Here is a 5768-nt window from a genome sequence, read left to right on the forward strand (position 1 = left end):
TCAGAAGGATATTTTTTTACATGTGTATGATAAAATCATTTTCTACCTAAATAAACTCCTTTAGATTCTTTTCTACATCAAGATAAAATAAACATTAATTTCCCATTTAAAATCTCATTGTGTTTCTTCCCAGCCACCCTACCTCAACTCCTCCTCCTATACCCTGAACACAACCACTAGTAGATTCTACTTGCAAAGAGGATTCTTATTCCTGGACCACACAGGTCCATGTTGTCTCTGAGTCCTTCTGGTCCTTCTGGTCCTTTTGCTCCTACCTCACTATCTTTACTGATGACCAAGCTCCATATCATCTACTAGAAGAGTTCTTACCATCATGAGTTGGGTGGACTTTTGCTTTCATGATAATACTGTATGAGGAAATTTTTAAACCTAAAACTTTAACTAGTTTTTTCAATATTTACATAACTAAAATTTAAACATAGAAATTCATAGCAAAAAATAAGGGGATGATTCTACCTATTATTTTCATATTCAATTGACTGTAAAAATTTATAATTGATGTGACGATTGCATATTTTATCATTTTCTTTAACTGTCTAATATTCTAAAATTGAAAGAGAAGAGTATTACTTTGATTGTGATCAATTACCAGAATCAACAATACAGATTTTAATGCATTTTAGTACGACATACACTTGTATCATGAACAACATTGAGAATTATCTCACCAGATATCCTGAAAAACTATTTATTAAGAGAGATTAACTTAAAATTTTGATAAGGAAAGTTAGTTCTTCTCAGGTGATTTAAACATCACAGTCAACCTCCTTAGGTTAAACCAGATAGCAAAGTACATAATCAAAAATTGACTTTCTGAGTCAAAACTCCAAATTTTTGCCATTAACAAGATAAACTTTATTGTCCTATAAATTTCTATAAGACCTTAGTTCTTTGTATATTAATAAAAGATTATGAGGAAATTAAATTTAATATATGACTCTATGTCTGAGCACAAATGAACACATACATATTTGCTCACTCATGGTCTCCTCTGAGCAGTGAGAGAGAGGCATCCTTCACTTGCCATCTTCTTTTCATCCTGGTGAATCTTCACAGATCATGGATCATGACAGCTATTCAGAGCAAGGGTCATGTTCTGTCATGTGTGGCCAAATGTGGTTTAATTAGAGAGAAAATGTGTACATGAAGTGTTAACATAATGAAAAGTGAAGTTTGGCTTTTTCCTGTCTCTCATCTTAGGAATTCCCTCAGGGACCCCACATGAGTTTATGCTCAGGAACTGATTCATGGTCTGTCCTCAAATAGGTTAAGAAAGAAGAATGACAATTCTAGAAAGACCAAGTAGATTACTACAAATTTGGAGCTTTGAGTGCACTCTATCAGAACAATCCTTATCTTCATGAAGTGGAGGGGGATGGATGTTGAGTTTACTTCAACAGAATTATGTTTAAGGAATAAAGACTCAATAACTACTCTAGATCTTCATTTCCTGAGTGATCATCTATGATGGGTAATCCTATAAATCTATTAGCAGAGTGAGGCAACCTGAATATAAGAATGCTTCAAGCTGTGAACTACCAGAAGTGGACTTCTCTGTCCCTTTATCTGACTTGATATGATTTGCTTTCTGTATAATAAGACTGTGATCTTCTAAAGAACAGAGCTTTCATTTTGTTCTGTAATTAATTGTTATGAATTTGCAAAGCTGAGGTGTTTATGGGAACTCCTCAAGTTGGGGTGAATTGATACTAAGTGCAGTTTGTCTGGAACTCCTGAATGTGACTGGTATCTCAGAAAAGTCAGTATTAACCTGTGATATCTACCTTGATCTAGGTGATTAGCAGCATAAACCTGCTGCAGAGTAATTTTTCTGCATGCAAATAATTCACTGTATGAAGAACAAAGGGGCATCTCCCAAAGGTGCCTCAGTTACAGGGCAGGCTCAAATCCACATCCTGGGTGTTGCACACTTTCTCTCTGTTTCTGGCACTTTCTCCCTCTGTCAGAAGCAAACACCCTGAGAACTCTGTGTATATGTAAGTGTACGAAGGTGGCAAAGTGGGTGAAGCCCAGATGAACCATGTGTGACTATGTTACCCATGTCGGGGTCAAGATCTGGAATTTCAAGGGAAATATTCAAATCCCATCACTATGTGGAATACTCCTAACTGCTGAATATGGACAAAACTAACATAAAACAGTGACAAAAGGAATGTATGATATACACATCTGTAAACAGCTTTACAATCTCCAAAATAAAATCCATCAGCAGATTCATGACTGGGAACAAACACACATGTCCAAATACACTTAATATTCCAAACACTAATAAGATCATATTTGTATATGGGGGATATTTAATGTGAATTAAATTTATAAAATATCTGGGAAGGTAGAAATTATTAATCAGGGTCAGGAGGCTCCTTCTGAGTCAGGACACTGGGAAGTGAAGTATAACAAGGCCCATCAGTCTGGAGGTTTTTGTCTTACTTCCCCTCTGCCTGTGTCACTGTGAGTTACACGTAGCTGCCATGGCCTGTCCCACAGTGGTAGACACTCTCATCCTCTTCCTGGATGCTCTGGATGGTCAGGTACCGATCCAGGCCAGAGCCTGAGCCCGAGAAGCGATCAGGAATCCCATCCCCCTTGGATCCCACAATGCCACTAGTGCCCACTCTCATCACAAGCCTGGGGCTCTTCCCTGGGCTTTGCTGGAACCATTCCACCCAATAACTATTGTAGCCACTGCTCAGGGTGCAGGTGAGTTTGGTGGTTTGTCCCAGGGAGGCAGATGCAGAGGGTGGCTGAGTCAGCACAGGTTGGGAGAGGGACCCTGTAAACACAGATACATCACAGTGGAAGTCAGAGCCAGGCTGCATGTGTTTGGGGATCTGAGTCCATGAGGAGAGACTCAGGACAGGGGTCTGCCATGGGGCTCATAAGTCTATTTCTACCTGGGCAGTGAGTGAGCATGATAAAGAGGAGAAGAGTCCCAACCATGTTGGACAGTTTCCTGAGTTCCAGAGCTGGTGTGGGCTGCCCCCAGCCTTTCTTATCCCTCCCCACTGGCCTCAAGGTGGAGCAGCTCATGCAAATGTGCCTCCACCCACTGCCCTTCACTGGCTGATCTTCTTCTGGGCCTGGAATAATGCAAGACAAAGTGTGGAGGGTGGTGATGCTTTCATTTGCCTGATGGGCAGAACCTGGGAGGAAGCAGGTGCTGGGGCTCTGCAGAAGAGCACAATTGTTGAGTCCACCTTAGTGACACAGGGTTCACTCCTCTGCTCACCCCTGTTCAAATGTGGAATCCTCTGGGGACATCTCAATCTGTGAACATGCTTCAAGTGTCCCCAAAATGTGTTCCATGATGTCTCCTAAAAATTACTTGTGGAAGTTTAGACTTGTCTTGGGTATGGGCTCTGCCTTTTTACCTTTTCATTTGAATCCTAGAAATACTGATGGAGATATTTTTGTTTCAAATACTGTGCTCAGATCAATATCACTACTACATGTGGTAATTAGGGTGTTTGTTTTTTCTGCCAAAAATTCACCAGGAATCAATAATCAAATATGAAAAGTGTCATGAAAAATAACATGGAGCTGAACATTTCCACTGCTTGGAATCAGTTAGGAAAATCAACTCAGATGTTCATAATTAGTGTTTCTTTCATGTTGTCTCATTATGTCCATCATTCCAGGATGCAAGTTGGCTGAGTTGGGTAAGTCACTTGCCCAAATACAGACCCAGCACCCCAAGTTAGAGTTTACATAAATCTGATCAAATGAATGACTTTTCTCATAAATAGTGGTCCATTAGGCTAATGGGAAATTTGGAAATATGTATCTACAATTGAAATGATTACAAGTTAGGAGGCAAGGACTCACACACATTATTTATCTTTAATTTGCAGAGGTCAGTAGAGTGACAGGGGTCTCCCTGGGCTAACTTCAGGATGGTTTCAGGGCTGTGCTACCTTCTGGAGGCTCTAGGATAAAAACTGTCTTCTTTCATTTTCCAAATTCTAGGTCACCCACATTCCTTGGCTGGTGGTGACTGCTTCCATCTTAAAAGCCAGAAATCCTGAATAGATACTTTCTCATAATGCATCACACAAGTTGCTTCATGTTTCTCTTCCACCCTAAGAACCCTCATAATCTCACTGTCTCCAGGTAAATTCCAGGAGTATCTCCTTACCCTGATGTGAACTGATTAGTAACATTAATTCCATGACTAATTTTTTATCACTTATCATGCATCCTAGTATATTCATAGAATTTAGAGATTAGTGTGTGCACAACTTTGTGATCTATTATCAGCTAGCCACACGGCTTTTGTCACAGGAACTTGTAACCCTTTATGCATATTCATTGAAAATATCATAAGGCATCACCCAAAAGTCACAAGCATGTGAAGTTGGGATTTGTTGTGCTTTTACATTTCGAATATATGATATTCATAGAACATTGAGTAATTTATAATTATATATGTTTTATACTATGATTTAATTATTATGTGTATCAGAAATCCACTAACATCGTCTTGTGAACACACATCATTCATTTGATATTCTGGTTTGTGACTTTTTAGCACCATATATAACACAGAGCAAACCTTAGAGCTGTCATGTCATGCACTAAATAATAATCAGCTTATCATAAGGTTGCAGCTCAGAGATGTGCAGAACACATGTGTACTTGTTCAGGCATCTGTGTTCCAGGCAAGTGCCTCGGGACCCCAGAACCTTGATATTTTTTTTGAAGCTGAGTAGCATACATATTACCATTGTATGTAGGATCTGTTGACACTAAAGCTGCTATTCCAGGAGTAGGTGAAACTGGCAGATGATTCAGGAGATGCACAGATGGAGTGCAGTTTACTCAATATAACCTTGAAAGGGAACATGCAAACACAGATAGGAGTAGTGAATGAGATAAGGGGAAAGAGAAAAAATTCTTATGGGTCTGTGATGGAGTGATTGATGTGAACTAAGAATTGAGACCCGCTGAAGACTGATGTTAACAACAGCAACATTGAAGAGGTGCGGGAGGACTCCAGTACACAGTGGACACAGACTTTGATTGTCACATTGGTGCTGGGATGCTGTAGGGGTCATTTAATTTTTCACCCTCTGCTAGAGTAGGGCTGTTCATACAGCTCTGTCTCCATCATGGTTGCCCCAGTCTCTCTCTCAGCCCTGGTGCTTGAGGACAGCACTCAGTGCAGAGTGAGAAAAAATGAATTGCTTTCCTCCTGGGGGAACACTGGCAGGAAGCACCTGATAAGATGAGACAACATCTTCTGCTCCAGGGACTCAGTCCAACCAGACAGAACACAGCTGCTGAATTCCCATCAGAGCACAAAGGTTCCACCAGCAAGATTAAAGCTCCTTTGAGTGAATGATCCTAACTGAACAGTTGTGTGGGGACAACAAGGCAATCCTACAGCACCATCTGGTGGTGACAGAACACATAAGGACACTATTGAAATTCAGAAGATAATTAGAAACTAATTTCAAAATTCATACTCCAAAAAAATTTTGAAGACATTCACAAATTTCTCAAGACATATAATATATCCAAACAGAATCAGGAGGACACACACAATTTAAATAGATAAATTTTAAGCAATGAATTAGAAGATTAGAAGCCATTAAGTGCCTACCAACCAATAAAAGGCCAGAACACATGGATTCTCACCTAAGTTCTACAGGACCTTCAAAGAAGAATTAACACCAATACTCCTCAAGTTATTTTATGAAATCAAAAAGGAGTGAATCCTTTCAAAT

The 5768-nt window shown here is 39.6% G+C and overlaps 1 pseudogene; it reads right to left on the reverse strand.

The window, feature by feature from the left end:
* Positions 1 to 2498: 2498 nt before the first annotated feature.
* On the reverse strand, positions 2499 to 2861 carry LOC144368413 (immunoglobulin lambda variable 9-49 pseudogene; annotated as a pseudogene).
* Positions 2862 to 5768: the final 2907 nt, after the last annotated feature.

This window comes from Ictidomys tridecemlineatus, chromosome 2, assembly GCF_052094955.1.
Source record: "Ictidomys tridecemlineatus isolate mIctTri1 chromosome 2, mIctTri1.hap1, whole genome shotgun sequence".
Classification (NCBI taxonomy): Eukaryota; Metazoa; Chordata; class Mammalia; order Rodentia; family Sciuridae; genus Ictidomys; species Ictidomys tridecemlineatus.